General features: G+C 41.3%; 1 protein-coding gene across 1 annotated transcript in view; it reads left to right on the top strand.

The window, feature by feature from the left end:
• The window catches only part of atf6 (activating transcription factor 6), a 335,361-nt gene that overhangs the window by 204,527 nt on the left and 114,694 nt on the right, over positions 1-16,140 (top strand). The window lies entirely within an intron of this gene.

Here is a 16,140-nt window from a genome sequence, read left to right as displayed (position 1 = left end):
CGATAGGAAAGATACCAGATTGTTTATATCTTCAAGTAGTTTGTAAATCTCCTCTGATGTATGAGAGAAAAAAGCCATCTTTGTTCTGATATTCCAAGAACAGCACTACAGAGGCAATATTGCTGTTGTTCATGAAACACGGAGAAGAGAATGTTAGATATATTTACTGGTGACAATCTTTATCGAAAGAGCAATGACCTTGAGCAGTATACCTTTATTGAGGTTGTTTCAGCTATTTTGAAGTTCATAATTTGATAACTGAGAGAAGTTCAGAGAATGTACAATAATTGAACTGACAGAGTGATGTGCTGAGAGTTTAACCTAATGAATGAATATTAAATTGACAATTTTAAACATAAAAGGATAAAAACATGATCAATGGAGAAGCTTTAACTACAAAGTGGAGAGGAGTTGAGTTCTGATTTGATGAATTAAATTAATTTAAGATCTACTTATCATGTTGAAAATCGCTGAAAGAATCTCATGTGTATGAAACTGTTAATATCAAAGCTGGATCAGTGCTGGGGTGAGCCTTAATTAGAGACAAAAAAAACTGCAGACGCTGGAATCCAAAGTAGACAAGGTGAAGGCTGGAAGAACACAACAAGCCAGGCAGCATCAGGAGATGGAGAAGCCAACGTTTTGGGTATAACAGGAGTGGAGGTGGGGCAGGTGGATCCGCAGTCAGGGGGAGGGAGTTAGTTGGAGAGAGGGATGCAATGGTGAAGTAGTGATAGATAAACACAGGTGGTGGGTAAGACCTGGTTGGGAGGAATGAATCTGGTTGGTAGCTGGAAGGAAGGGTCACTAGGTGGAATGGAAGGGAGGAAGCTGGGCTAGAGATCTAGTCGGGGGATGGGTGGGAAGGTTATTGGAAATTGCAGAATTCAATGTTGTGTCCTCCATGCTATAGGTTGCCCAGGTGAAAGATGAGGTGTTGTTCCTCCATTTGCGATCTGATTCACTATGGCTATGGAAGAGACTGAGGATGAACATGTCATAGACGGAGTGGGAAGGGGAATTGAAATGGGTGGTGACAGGGAGGTCAGACTGGCCGTTACAGGCCTAGCTCAGATGCTTGCCAAAACATTCCCTTAGGCTTTTGCCTATATTGCCTAAACTAAATTAGTCACATGAACCTAGTTAATTTGAAGGATCACATTTAAAAGTTTTCAGATTTTATGATGTACTATCTCTCACACCAATGGCTATACTTGAATTCTCAGTGTCCAGTCCTGCTGTCCAAAACCATGCTTTGGGAGTGATAATTTGTAAAATAAAAACTTGTTTGTGGTAGTTCTGGATGTTTGACCTTGTGAAGGATTTGGGTGAGGGAAGAGTTTGGAGAGCAGAGGTAATGAATAATTCTGTAACTCAGAGATTCTTATGAGGTGGTAAGATCCAAATTTTGATTTGCTGAGGCAAATTATTGATGTAACTGAGGGAACTGTATATTTTGAGTGCAGAACTCAAAATTGTAAACAACAAATAAATAAAACTTAAACAAGACATCGGATTAAAATAAACCATCCCACAGAATTTTAAATGTATGGAATAAATTCTCAGCCAGTACTGTAGATTTAAACAAAAAAGCTTCCTGTAAAGACTATACTCCATTCTGTCAGTTTCTCTGTCTCTGTTGATGCCAACTTTGACAAGGAGCCTCTGAAATATCCACCTTCTTCCTCAAGCAAGGATTCCTGAACACCATGGTTGTCAGGGCCCTCAGGAGATCCAACTCATTTCCTGCACTTGAGCCCTCGCCCCCTCTTTTCCCTCCTACAACAGGATAGGGTACTCCTAATTCTCACCTACCATCCCACCAGCATGCACATCCAGAGGATCATTAGTCACCATTTCTGCTACCTCCAGTAGGATGTCACCATCAGACATGCATTCCCATTCCCATTCCCTCCCTTGTCAGTCTTCTGCAAGACCATTCGCTGCAGGACACACTGGTCCACAACTCCTTCACTTCCCCACAGCAGAGGTAAGGCCTGCCCATTTACTTCCTCCCTCCTCAGTATCCAAGGGCCCAAACACCTTCCATGTCGAGCAGAGCTTTACCTGCACATCATTCAATCTCGTCTACTGCATTTGCTGCTCACAATGTGGTCTCCTCTACATTGGGGAAATGAAGCAAAGACTGGGTGACCGCTTTGCAGAATACCTATGACCTATCCACAAAAAAGACCTTGAGCTTCCAGTTGTCTGTCACTTCAACACACCACCATGTTCCCTGGCCAATATCTCAGTCTCAGGCTTGGTGCAGTGCTCCGGTGAAGCTCAGTGCAAGCTGGAAGAATAGCACATCATTTTCCGCTTGGGAACTCTGCAGCCTTCTGGACTTAATATTGAATTCAACAGTTTTACGGCTTGAGGCACCTTCTCCCATGTCCTTACCCCAAACCCCAAACACTAGGCCTTGTTATCAAATGCTCTGCTGTTACACACAGTGCCATTGTTAGTCATGAATAGTCCCCATTAGCAGCTGTTCATTCTCTGAGGCTGATTGTTATCCAATTCTTTCTGCCCAACTGTTTTCTCTCTCTTTGGGCTCTACCTCTGCCTATCATTTAATCCTTACCCCCACCCTATCTTCTGAATAAAAACTAACTTTTCCGAGCTACCATCAGTTCTGAAGAAGGGTCACTGGACCTGAAACCTTAGCTCTTATTTCTGTCCATAGATGCTGCCAGCCTAGCTGATGTTTTCCAGCAATTTCTGTTTTGTTACGAGATTCATTTATCCAAAAATGTGTTGAATTATTATGAAAGAGATACTCAGACATGAGAACAATTGTAGAAAGGGATCTTCCAAAACTATGTAGAATAAGAAAGGTTTTTAACCTCTGGTCAAGTGAGTGTTAAGACAGTGAGGGCAAACGATCATAGACAACACAATTTACTGTACTGCATCCACTTTCACATGTAATTTAAAATAGGCATGATGTAGAACTTTCAACCATTACTTCAAGGAGAAATGCAAGTTTAAATAAATTAGACAGATCTGTCACATAGCTTTTTCATTCTGCTTCTTTAATGCTGAATTATGCGTACAAATTGTCAATCACAAAGATGCACACATTGCAAATTTAGTCCAGTAAGATTTAAAAAACATGGTCTCTGACAAATAACACTTGCGTTTATTATAAATGATCAGGGCTTTTCTTGGAAAGGATTCATTAAGAAGTATGGAATGAAAACCCATACTTAATAGTCGATGGTCCTCATCCCCAATAAAGTCCATCCGATATCATAAGTTGAGGTGATGGCAAAGAAACATTTCTGACAGAAAATAATACAAGATTTTAGGTTGCAGTTATACGAAGTTTATGTCTACATTAAATTAGCCTTTTGTTTGGTAATTGACACACTGGTTTTCTGTGGCTCATATTTCAAAGCAATAAAACAATGTTGAACATTGTAAAACAATTAGAAATTAACACTCATGTTTTTGCGGTATTCAATTGGAATAGCAGTATTTGTATACTAAAACCAAAGTGAACTTCAGAATCCAGGAAAACACAAATATGAATCCAGTCATAATTTTCCTAACCCAGTAATTACTGAAAAATTACTAATGTATTCTTTGTATAATTGATATGATTTATCATATATACCTACTTTTTACAAAAGGATAAAATGAGAAAGTCTGTCAGTTAAATTATGGATAGTGGCATTACATCAAAAAACCTATTTTTTTCAGTATCACAAGAACACTTTATCCAACTAATTTCATTAATTTTCATATTCCTGTTTCAACCTCCTACCGAAAAGCAGTTCCTTATTACTTAAGACAACTTCTGGTTTTCAGCTTAGAAGTCTTCCTTATTTGTGTTAACCTCAGATGAAAGAGATTTGCCTTCTCTCCACTGTTGCATTCATCTATCAATGCTCTCCCAGACCTGATGGTTTATAGCAGCTTTTGAAGGAATCGTGCATTATAGTCTGTAGCCCATGTACATTGCAGGATTACTTTGAAGTAATGGGTTCTGGAATGCATTATGTCTCATAAATAAATTAGATGGATCTGTCACATATCTTTTTCATTCTGCTTCTTTAATGCTGCATTTTATCAAATTGTCAACCATAAAGATGCACACATTACAAACTTAGACCAATCGGATTTCAGTGTTCAACTTTTCTTTTTGCAATTACAACACCTTCTCTGAAATGGAGAATGTTTTACTGGATAATTTCCTTTCCCCTGCCCTGAAACCATGGTGGGGGCCATTGTTTATGGCACAAGGTGGAAAGATTGATGCAGCATAGGAGAACTGGCATTTTATGATCCTCTGTACTGTGAAAGGTAGGCTAGGCAAAACAATTTCCCAGAAAAAATACTGGAGGGCAAAATGACCCATTACAGTTATGTCCTATCCATGATTTACAACACTTGACTGTAGCATTTTCATCAGTTACAAAAAATATTTATTGTATTCAAGAGTTTCAAGATTTACAGCAATCTAATATTAATAGCTTCTGATTAAAAAGGAACAATTCACCAATGTTTGTTGGTTTTGGATTCATTTTCTTCAAAAGTTCTGGCCAAACCCAAGTAAAATTTGTTTTAAGCCGAGATTTCCTCTTGAAGGCTTTGCTGGGATCTTTTGCCTCTAAGCCAAGGATTTGACATTTTATTTGTTGTTTCATTGCCTGCTGATCTCCACAGGAGGGGAGATGATGATTGGAAGAGTTTTGATTTTGAGTTTTACATGTTCATTGTCACCTTTTGTCACTTTTGGTTTTGAGCATTTTTATTCTGGTATTGTCACATTTCCCAGGAGCGCAAAATTCTTCTTGGTGCCATTTGTTCCTGTTTATATCCATTGTGTTCATTTATGAGATAAAAGATTTTAGGATGAAAGTGCCTTCATCTCTAGGTATTCTTTTGGAGGTATACAGATGAAGCTTAAGATGTAAAAGAACTTATTTCATTTGAAAAATAAATTGAACCAATTGTGCCAGTGCATTTTTGTCAAATTTTCCTTCAAATTGATAGTCAAGGCGGGATGAAAGCTCCATTCTAGCAGTCATTTCTTAGTCATGACAAAGATGTTGTAGTCATTGGAACCAACTTGGTCTCGTTGATTACGAGGCTGTTGATTGGTCCAGGTAAACAACCCCAATCGGGAAAGCTCTGGCTGACCAATATAACCAGGAGATCAGAATCTCCTCAGCTCAGGCAACTGACTCCAAACTGGCTGATTACAGCCAGCATACTGTCCATAAGCAACTCAAGGTTGAGTGGTGATAGGATATCGGTCTCAATGTTGAGTGGTGATAGGATACTGGTGGTGATGGGAGAAAACAGGATGTGCCTAAAGAACATTCGCTTGCTACAGTCATCTTGGAATTGGGATAAGCATGTCTGGCATCATGCCTTTATTTGGGAAGCTTGACTCATTTGATCCTGTTGTCTAAGACTGGGCCTGGCCTGTGGAAAGAATGCGATATTTTTTCCAGGCAAATGACATTGAGGCAGATGATAAGAACAAGTAATCTTTCTGACTGCTTGCAGACCTGCAGCATTCTCGGTTATTAGGTGCTGAACTTTCCCAGATACACCAGACACTAAAATCTTTCAAAAGTTGATGGAGTTGGTGAAGGAATATTATGACACCAAACGTCCCCTAATTCTGAGATGCTATCTGTTTTATTTGGCTGTTTGAGAACAGGGGAATCTGTACTGGGAATTTTGATGAAGTTGAGATGACTAGCAGAGGCATCTGATTTTGGGATAATACTGAATGAGATGCTCAGAGACCATTTGGTATGTGGGATAAATGACATAACCATGCACAAGTGTCTACCAGCTGAAGTCCAGCTGGCCTTCAAGCTGGCAACACAACTGGCGCGTTATTCGAAAATGCAGTAACTGGATCATAGGAGCTTCAGGGCATCCCAAAGGAAGTGGACTGTCTCACCTCTCCAACTGAGCTGTGGGAACACCACTTGAGCACAGGCAATCGCAGAGCCTCACATAGGTTGTATCCTGAGCAAAGGGACTCTAGGCCAGCCCATAGCCAAATCCCACAACAAAGCTGTGCCTTGGCCAAGTGGCTAAAATGTTCTTTCAGATCTGAACCAGCAAGCTATTGTAGTTGCTGCCTGTGTGCGTACTTGTGACAGCAGAGGAGTCCTACAAGACCTCACTTGAATATGAAAACTCGTAGGCCGGTACCAGGAGAGTGCATACTGGGAAAGTACCCTGGTGTGTAGGTTGGAACAAGTAAATTGCTTACTGACATCCGAATTGGAACCAATTAAAATTAAACGTTTAGTTAAATGGTCGCTTAGTTTCTGTGGAGGTCAATACCAGTGCAACTGTATCTGTAGTTGCAGAATTTGTCTTTAACAAGATTCACTTGGGATTCCAACCTGTAAGTTTGCACAAGTTTTCTCAGCCAGACTGAGAACATACACTGCAGGTTAAGTGTACGACTTCAGTTCCGGTTTCCTATAGGAAGTAGTTGGTACATTTACCACTGATGGTATGAAAAGGCTTGGGCCAAAGCCACTTCACACATTGACCAGGAAGCGATTCTGAGATTTTGCAAGGCCCACCTGGTGCCTTTCGCCATGCAGGCAGCAGTAGAGGTGGAATCAGGAGGTAGGAGAAAGAAGGAATCATCAAACCAATGCAATTTGCAGAATGGGCATTACTGATCGTGCTAATTGTGAAGCCTGACAGCTCAATTCACATTTGTGGAGAGTTTAAGCAAACAATAAACCACCTCTTGCAGCTAGTTAAATCCCAATCCCTCACATAGTGGACTAGTCGCAAGGTTGGTGATTGGGGGTGGGGAGGCCCTCCTTTACAAAGCTGGACATGAACCATGTCTACCTGCAATTGTGACTAGATGAGGAGTTCCAGAAGTATGCTGCGATTAACACCCATAAGGCTTTACATCAATATACAAGATTGCCATTTGGGCTATCTTCAGCCTCCTCCCTTTTCAGCGGAAAATGGAGAACATTTTACAAGGACTACCGTAGGTTGCTATTTATCTGAGTGACATACTAATAACAGGGACGACCAATACAAAGACATAAAGCTTAAATGTTTCTCCCAGGCAACCATATGCCTTAAAGGAAAAATGTGTTCCAGGCACCCCAAGTGACCTACTTGGGTTACAGAGTTGAAAAAAACTGGGTTACACCTGTTGGAAGAGAAAGTGAGGGTGATCAAAGGAGCCCTGGGTCCCATATCTGTACCGGAGCTTTGGTCTTTCCTTGGGTTAGTGAATTATCATGGACAATTTATACATAACCTGACCTCCATCTTGGCACCTTTATATGCTATTGAAAAAGGGTCAGCCTTGGAAATGATAGCATATCCAAGAATGGTAGCCTATAGGAAAGTGAGAAAAGCCGCTATCATCTAGGGTGTTGGCCCACTACGATCTGAAGCAAGAGATAGTGGTGACTTGTGAAGCCTCCCTGTATGGTTTCGGGGTAGTATTGGCACACTGGTGGCCCAATGGAGAGGAATGCCCAATAGCATAAGCCTCTTGGACGCTGATGCGAAATGCAAACATGCCCAGATAAAGAAGGAAGGTTTCGCGGTCATCTTTAGTGTGAGGAAGTCTGACCAGTATCTTTTACGGACAGGAAATTGTCATAGTAACTGATTACAAACCCCTGCTAGGGCTTCTGAAGGAAGACAAGGCAGTGCCATCCGCAGCTTTTGGTAGAATTAAGAATTGGACCCTTATTTTCAGCAGGTACAAGTACCAGTTAGAAACCATCCAGGAAGCCAACTAGCAAATGAGGATGTCTTGAGCTGTCTGTCAGTGGCAGATACTCCAGTGCTAGTGCCTCCCTTGGAAGAGTCCATTTTGATTTTGAACTTTCTGGATATTCTTCCAGTCACCACTGACAATATTCGACTGTGGACACAAAAAGATCCTGTCGTAGCAAAACCTAAAACAGTTGATAGTAATGGGGGAACCGAAGGGTCGTCACAACCCTGATTGAAATCTTTCTGGACTCTGCGAGAAGAAGGCATATTACTATGGGGAGCAAGGGTGATTGTCCCAGTAAAGATCGCCTCCAGATACTAGCTGAGCTCCACCAGTGTCATCCAGGGGTTTCCAAGATGAAGATGTTAGCAAGAAGCTGTGTCTGATGGTGGGGATTGGATGCTAACCTAGCTGTGTGGATGAAGCAGTGCCCAAAGTCCCAAGAAGGACAAAAATTGCCACCAGAAGCACCCCCACATTCATGGGAATGATCGGGAGAATCCTGGTCTGGGTTGCATGTTAACTGTATCGGTTCTTTCATGGGCTCAACGTGCTTGGTCATTGTGGATGGCCATTCAAAGTGGTTGGACATGCATAAAGTTGATTTGGCAAACTCCGGGATGACAACTCGGAGGCTATGAGCATCATTCCCAATACATGGACTCCCAGAAGTATTGGTCACGGACAATGAGAAGTAATTTACCAGCAGGGAATTACAATATTTCCTAAAGTCAGATGGCATTCAGTACATAAGGACAGCTCTATATCATCTGTCATCTAGTGGAAAGAGTGGTCCAAACATTTGAAGGCAGGTTTAAAGAAGCAGCCTGCAGCGTCAAATGACTACCACGCTGTCCCAGTTCCTGTTTGATTATAGGACCACCCAGGCAACAACAGGGATAGCTCCAGCAGAGTTGTTGATCGGGAGAAGATCCTGCATAAGGTTAAACCTGATACTCACAGACATGAGAGGGGTTGGGTGGGGGGGGGGGAGCGGGCAGAGGGCAGTGAAACGGCAGCAGGAAGACCAATACTTATACAACAAATTCAGGGACAATGAGTACCCGATGAGCACAGCCTGCTGATTCCTGGACCACAGACCTAAACAAGAAAATACAACATGACCAGGGACTCCAGTCATCCTGCCATACATCAAAAACATCTTGGAGATGACAACCAGACTACTCTGGCCCCAAGGCATCATGGTAGCCCACAAACCTGCACACACACTGAAACAGCTCCTAATGAATTTAAAGGACCCCATAACAACAACCAACAGAATGAATGTCATATACAAAATACCCTGCAAGGACTGTAACAAACATTGCATTGGACAAACGGGCAGGAGACTAGCCACCAGGACACATGAACCCCAACTGGCAACCAAAAGACATAATCAACTATCACTGGTATCCATACACACAGACGAAGAGGGACTGGGACAATACATCCATACTGGGACAGGCGAAACAAAGACAGGGACAGGAATTCCTAGAGGCCTGGCATTCAAACTGGAATTCCATCAACAAACATATCTATTTGGACGACATTTACCAACCCCTCAGAAAAATAATTGAAAGTGATATCACTCACCACAACAGATCAAGACACATAAATAGCTTGAAGGACAGAACACCAGCGCTTCGTTGGAGGCTCACTGATGTTACTTAGCACGAGAACAAATCTACCATCTCAGCGAGCACACTTACAACCTGACTGTTTGTTTGTAATCTAAATTAAAACAAAGAACAGCAGAAGATGGAAATCTGAAGCAAAAACAGAAATTGTTCGAGAAACTTAACAAGTCTGGCAGCATCTATGGGGAGAAATTAAAATTAACATGAAAGTCCGGTGACCCTTCTTCAGAAAAACTGTTTGTAATCCGGTACTTTCAGCACTTTTTTGGGACTTTGAGAGACTCAGCGCCTGCTGTCATTGACTCAGAGCATAAATATCTTGCACCACCACCTCAATAAAAGAATCTAAGTCTTCCTTTGACTGCAAACAATCCAATCACTCCAAGTGACTGTGAGGCAAACTGTGTAACAGGGCACATGACCTCATTTATTTACCCTAACTTTAAACCTAAAGTTCAAAGACAATAAATCTGAATTGTAACTGTGTCCTTGTGGCTAATAAACAAATACCTGAAACTTACTGCATGTTACGGGTGGCATGGTAGCTCAGTGGTTAGCACTACTGCGTCACAGAACCAGGGACCAAGGTTCGATTCAGCCTTGGGCAAGTGTCAGTGTGGAGTTTGTATGTTCCCCCTTGTCTGTGTCTGTGTCTGTGTGGCTTTCCTCCGTTTGCTCTGGTTTCCTCCTGCAGTCCAAAGATGTGCAGAAGGTGGATTGACCGTGCTAAATTGCCTATGGTATTCAGGGATGTGCAGCTAGGTAGATTACCCATCGGAAATTCAGGGTTACAAGAATAGGGGAGAGAGGTGGGTCTGGGTGAGGGATACTTATCAGAGGATTGGTATGGATTTGTGAGGCTAAATGGCTTGTTTCCACACTGTAGGGTTCCTAAGATTTCTTCTCATCACTTGATTGCCCAAGATCAGTGCAATAACAGATGTCTGGTGGTAATTACCTGGCTGCAACCAAGTGTTTTCCATTCAATAAATCCGTAAGAGTGAACTAAGGCAGCTTCTGTCTCCTTTGACCAACAATAAGAGTTTATTGGTCTTGTTGCTGCCTAATGATTTATTTCTGCTTCAGAACAAAGTGCAAATTGGTCTTTTAATGCGGTTCGTGTTATTTTTAGTAGAATTGTATCTTAAGTGGTTTAAATATGTGATTAAAAATTGCAGAGTCACTCAAGTTGAATGCAGCACCAGGGTCCCAGGTTTGATTCCAGCCTCGAGCGACTGCCTGTGTGGAGCTTGCACATTCTCCCTGTGTCTGCATGGGTTTCCTCTGGATACTCCGGTTTCCTCCCACAGTCCAAAGATGTGCAGGTCAGGTGAATTGGCCATTCTAAATTGCCCATAGTCAGAGGGAAATGGGTCAGGGTGGGTTACTCTTCAGAGGGTCGGTATGGACTTGTTGGGCTGAAGGGCCTGTTTCCACACTGTTGAGAATCTAATCTAAAAAACAATACAGAAACAGCCTTTTGGCCCTCCAAGCCTGCGCTAACACATTTTACCCTTCCCTACTAAAACTGTCTTCACTTATAGGATCTGTAGCCATATATTCCCTTCCTATTCATATATTCATTCAGGTGCTTCTTGAATGCTGCTATTGTGTCTGCTTCTACTACCTCCTCTGGTGGCGCATTAATAGCGCTCATCATCGTTTGTGTGAAAAACTTGCCTCGCACAGCTGTTTTAAACCTCCACCCAACCTCTGCGCACTTTTAACCTGTGTCCCTTAGTAATTGACCCCTCCACCATAGGAAACTGCCTCATACTTTCCACTCTATCCATGCTATTCACAATCTTATAAACATCTATCAGGTCACCTTTCAACCTCCTGCATTCCATTGGAAACGAAACGTTGGATAGACTGAGTTTGTCATAGTTAAATTCCCCTGTACCAGGCAACATCCCGGTAAACCTTTTCTGTACTCTCTCCAAAGCATCCAAATCCTTATGGTAGTGTGGTGACCAGAACTGTATTTACTGTTGTAAGAGCTGGAAATGTGTTGCTGGAAAAGCGCAGCAGGTCAGGCAGCATCCAGGGAACAGGAGAATCGACGTTTCGGGCATAAGCCCTTCTTCAGGCTTATGCCCGAAATGTCGATTCTCCTGTTCCCTGGATGCTGCCTGACCTGCTGCGCTTTTCCAGCAACACATTTCCAGCTCTGATCTCCAGCATCTGCAGACCTCACTTTCTCCTTTTACTGTTGTCAGTGTCACCTAACTGAAGTTCTATAAAGGTGCAGCATAACTTGTCTATGCTTAAACTCAATGCCCCTTTCAGTGAAGGCAAACATGCCATAGGCCTTTTTTTTTAACTACCTTATCAACCTCTGCTGCCACCTTCAGTGATCTGTGGACGTGCACACCCAGAACTTTCTGCATATTAGTACTCCTAAGGGTTCTGCTATTCACTGTATGATTTCCACCTGTACTTGACCTTCTAAAATGCATCACCTCATATTTGTCTGGATTAAACTCCATCTGCCATTTTTCTGCCCATGCCTCCAACTGATCTGTATCCTGCTTTCTTGTATGCCAATCCTCCTCACTTATCCGCAACTCCATTGATTTTTGTATCATCTGCAAATTAACTAATTGGACCATCCATGTTTCCCTCCAAATTATTTATGTAGATCATGAATCAGACTGATCCCTATGGAACATCACTAGTCACAGCCCTTCATTCCAAAATGCATCCTTCCACCACAACCCTCTGCCTCCTATGACTTATGCGTCCATCTTGCCAGCTCACCTCGATACCACGTAAGCTACACCTTTTGTACCAATCTACCATAAGGGACCTAGTCAAAGCCTTTACTGAACTCCATCTAGACAATATCAATCATTGTTGTCACCTTCTCTTAAAAAAAACTTGATCAAGTTAATGATGCACGATCTCCCCCACATAAAACCATGCTGTCCATCGCTAATATGTTCATTAGCTTCTGAAGGCTCATAAATATTGTTGCTGAGAATTTTTTTCCTGTAATTTCCTGGATTATCCATGCTACCCTTAAACATTGGAATAGCATTGGCTATTGTAGTTGTGTGATCTGCTAGTAGAAATCTGACACTGTGTAAGATTAGATTAGATTTCCTACAGTATGGAAACAGACCCTTCAGCCCAACAAGACACCAACCCTCTGAAGAGCAACCCACCCAGACCCATTCCCCTGCCTTGTATTTACCCCTGACTAATTCACCTAGCACTATGGGCAATTTAGGATGGCCAATTCACCTGACCACATCTTTGGACTGTGGGAGGAAACCGGAGCACCTGAAGAAAACCTACAAAGAGAATGTGCAAACTCCACACAGTCATCCAAGGCTGGAATCAAACCTGGGTCCCTGTCGCTATGAGGCAGCAGTGCTAACCACTGAGCCATCGTGCCATGTGTAAAGGTTGCTCAAATTTGGATTACAATTTGCAATCTCGTTTATTCATGTGACATTGTTTTTACAATTATTTTGAGAGATGTTTATTTAGGCTGTTACCAGAAATAAAAGATTATAACTATCAGGAAAGCCTGAAAAGATTGGCTTGGGGTTCTTTTGTCTGAAAAAAAGACATTGAGAGGTCACCTCATGGAAACTAAAAATTTGTAGACGGGTTTGTTGGTTTCAACCTTAAGAATGTTTCTGGATTGCATTTAGTCAGTACTAGAGTTCATAAAGAATTGGAAGAATATAGTGATAGGGTCAAAGGAGTTAGGGTTAAAGGTGGCTTGTTTGGAGCCTAACCACTAGTGCAGACCAGTTTGTCAAAACATTTCTGTGCAGTAATTGATATGTAATTATATCAGCAGGTTTATCCTGTTGCTAAAGATCGGAATTTAATTTGAACGTGCAAAGAATTGGCACTTAAGTATAATCTTGTTCCATTGCAAAGCGATAGTGGCCTCAAGGTATTGGCTAATGTATTAGTAATACTGTACAAGGCTTTTTACTTTGTTGACTGGCTTTGAATTGTTTATAAGGCAGATGCCTTGAGTTGATTCCAGCTTAACATTAGCTATGCATTACGCAGTTGAGCACATGACTGTGATAGTTTTAAAATCTTTGGTTGTCATTCATAATGATTTGATTTTTGTTGAGACCAAGCAAAATATCAATTGTGAACTATTTTGAAACAAGCTGTATCATCTGACCACAACACAATTTTGAAATGGGATTCTGGAAGTTTTAATTAATGCTACCCAAAACAAAACTGAATTCATGCAAAATTGTGCAAGAATAACCCAGTATTGAAACAACTTTGTAAGTATTTCTGATGGATCTCTCATGTCTAAGACTCATATTGAAGAGAGACATGAGATACCTAAATTAATGCATTTGCTGTATGTATGTATGTTTACGTTAAGGCAGCAAAGCTGTCAAAGATGAATGTCGTGATGAAAAATTCTGATCTTACTCAGTTTCATATGACCATAATGAAAACTACTTTTTAAAATGGTAAAGGTTTCATGCCGTTTTTCTGTGAAGCTATGTATTTGCAGACTCTTCTGCCAAGCCAGATATCATAACCCTTGATCACCTATGGTCATATTGAACTTTTAAGTGAGCAATGTGTCTTTTTTAGACAAAAGAAGGAGAAACTGACAAAAGGTGACTGCAGATTTAAATTCAGTAGCTATCTAGAGAAGAACTCTGGAATATCAAGGTATCAAGAAAGCTTTAAAAAGAGAATTGCACGACAAAATGAGCTGTAATCTCTTGTTAATATCTCAGACTGTGAACTTCATAGTAGAAAATACAGCAGTCTGGTTGAGAGATACATTGGTGTTTTCCCCTTTAAATAATACAAAAAGAAAGAGCTTAAAAGTCAGTCGCAACTCTGGTCTGTGTGCTAGTGAGCTGAAGTGCTTGTATCTGCTGATGGTCTGAGGTATCTCAATGTACCAGCCTGAACTCAAGTGCTGGTATGCTATGAAAGTCACAAAGTTTTGTCTACTAGTAACACTGCATTGCAGCCAAATACAATGGTTCTGAGTACTGGAAGCCAGCTCGAAAGGGAACAGAACAAAGAAATTTCAGTGAGCCTGCAAAACCAAGAATCTCTAAATTGACTCTAAATTATCAATGTTCAACCAACTACTTTACATGAACAATTCAGAGACTGATCCCTGTACCTTGTCACTTTTTATCTTTTCTAGAACTTCATTCTCATTTATAATTTGTATAAGTATTTGTATTGCATTCTTATTTCTTCTTGCGCTCAGTAACTACTAAACTTGCAGTTTTGTTAACTCAAAAAAAAATTGGCTAAGTTGACTAAATTTTCCAGAAGGAGAGTAAGGATTGCAGATGCTGGAGGTCAGAGCGAAAGTGTGGTTCTGGAAAAGTACAGCAGGTCAGACAGCATCTGAGGAGCAGGAGAGTCGATGTTTCAGACATAAACCCTTCATGAGGAATGTGGCGGAGGAAGGCCTTATGCCCAAAACATTGACTCCCCTGACCTGTTGCGCTTTTCCAGCGCCACACTTCTGGACACTAAATTCCCCCGAAGGAGGGGATTCTTTAAATGTCATTTATTGTAACCAACTAAGGGGGCAATTGAATGAAGAAGGGGAACCAGAGATTTCTCCTCACTGGAAGATCGATACATTGGCATACCCCAACTGGAACAGTAATAAATTGGGAAACCTCATCAGTGGACTAGTCGTGCTCCAATAATTTTGCATGAAAAATGTAATGTCTGGCAGCCCTAATTCGGAGGATTGTTTTGAATAAATCCTTCATTTTATCAACTCTAGGTTTATGTCTTGTAATGTTGCGCAGAAACTGAGTACACTTATCTAAACCAGTAGCTTTGTGGAACCTTACTACATAAACTGTATTTCTCTTACTTATGGTGTATTTAACCTAGACTGTGTTTTGAATGCCAAATCAAATTAATGTAACTAAACAGACACTGCATTAAATGATAAACTAAATGTTCAAGAAAGAGGTTTGTAAGTACATATTAGATTGTAAATTCTATTCTTTAAATGAGTAAAACTTCTGTTGTGTGTGTGTTCTCATATTATGTAACGTTAAAATATGATGAATTTGAAGCTTTTAGCTGCAAGAAAATAAGATTATTTTGACTTTAGCAATAAATTACCTTTTCCACAACTCTGACATAATCATGATGTTGGAGAACATGAGGAAAGGCTGAGGCACTTGGGATTGTTTTCATTGGAGAAAAGAAGGTTTAGGGGTGACTTGATAGAGGTGTACAAGATGATTAGGGGTTTAGATAGGGTTGACAGTGAGAATCTTTTTCCACGTATGGAGTCAGCTATTACAAGGGGGCATAGCTTTAAATTAAAGGGGGGTAGGTATGGGACAGATGTTAGGGGTAGGTTCTTTACTTAGCGAGTCGTGAGTTCATGGAATGCCTTGCCAGTAGCAGTGGTGGACTCTCCCTCATTATGGGCATTTAAGCGGGCATTGGATAGGCATTTGGAGGATAGTGGGCTAGTGTAGGTTAGGTGGGCTTGGATCGGCGCAACATCGAGGGCCGAAGGGCCTGTACTGCGCTGTATTCTTCTATGTTCTATGTTCTAGGACATGGAGAAGATGTTTGCACTGGTGCGAGAAACTAGGATCCAAGGTCTCAGACTCAAAGGGACCACCTTTAGCACTAAGATGAGAAGGACTTTCTTCAGCCAGAGAATGGTTAATCTGTGGTGCTCATGACCTCCATAATCCTCTGTGGCAAAGAGAGTGAGAGAGGCCCTTCATTAGTAAGGGGATCAAGGGTTAT

This window comes from Chiloscyllium plagiosum, chromosome 11 (assembly GCF_004010195.1).
Source record: "Chiloscyllium plagiosum isolate BGI_BamShark_2017 chromosome 11, ASM401019v2, whole genome shotgun sequence".
NCBI classification, from domain to species: domain Eukaryota; kingdom Metazoa; phylum Chordata; class Chondrichthyes; order Orectolobiformes; family Hemiscylliidae; genus Chiloscyllium; species Chiloscyllium plagiosum.
Note: the sequence above shows the minus strand (reverse complement) of the source record. Positions and strands in the feature narration are given on the sequence as shown.